Below are 603 nucleotides of genomic sequence, written 5' to 3'. Positions count from 1 at the left end.
AAAAAACAGCCTCAATAGCTGTTTTTGTCTCGTTTATTTTCTCTTCCCCCATGCACTTTTTTGGGTTGATTTGTTTTCTGCTGGAGTAAATTCCGAATGTCATTTTACTAGTATGTACTTCAGTATGGATCTCTTTGCTGATAAGGACTGTTTTTGTTTGTTTTAAAAATAATAATCAATATGCTATTATCATATCTACCAAAATTAAGAGCGAGGAATGTTTAGAAATGGTCATATATAAAACAGTAATAGTTGCTAATATAGCAGAAACAGAAGTAAGACTAAATTTTTAAAACATAGCTGAAAAAAATTATGGAATGAATTATTTACATGTATGCAAAAAAATATAAAAAATACGTACTTGAAGATATAACATTATTAAAAGATGGCAAATTATTATTTAACACGTTAACTGCCATGTGGATTGTATTTAATTCATGCTAGTTTTGAGTCCAGGGCCTTGTGGAGCATATGTAACTTGCATGTCTCTTCACCTTGGGAGCAGGGTGAATTATTTTTCAAATTGTATATAACTCACAGAAAATAATAAAAAAGAACAAATTTTTCATTAAATTAGAAAGGATTGTTTTATTTTTAAAGTTT

The 603-nt window shown here is 28.4% G+C and overlaps 1 protein-coding gene across 1 annotated transcript in view; it reads left to right on the top strand.

The window, feature by feature from the left end:
* The window catches only part of RBM27 (RNA binding motif protein 27), an 85,536-nt gene that overhangs the window by 27,822 nt on the left and 57,111 nt on the right, over nt 1-603 (top strand). The window lies entirely within an intron of this gene.

This window comes from Propithecus coquereli, unplaced genomic scaffold (genome assembly GCF_000956105.1).
Source record: "Propithecus coquereli isolate 6110/MARCELLA unplaced genomic scaffold, Pcoq_1.0 Scaffold58, whole genome shotgun sequence".
In the NCBI taxonomy this organism is placed as follows: domain Eukaryota; kingdom Metazoa; phylum Chordata; class Mammalia; order Primates; family Indriidae; genus Propithecus; species Propithecus coquereli.
This window is presented reverse-complemented; position numbering and strand designations above follow the sequence as displayed.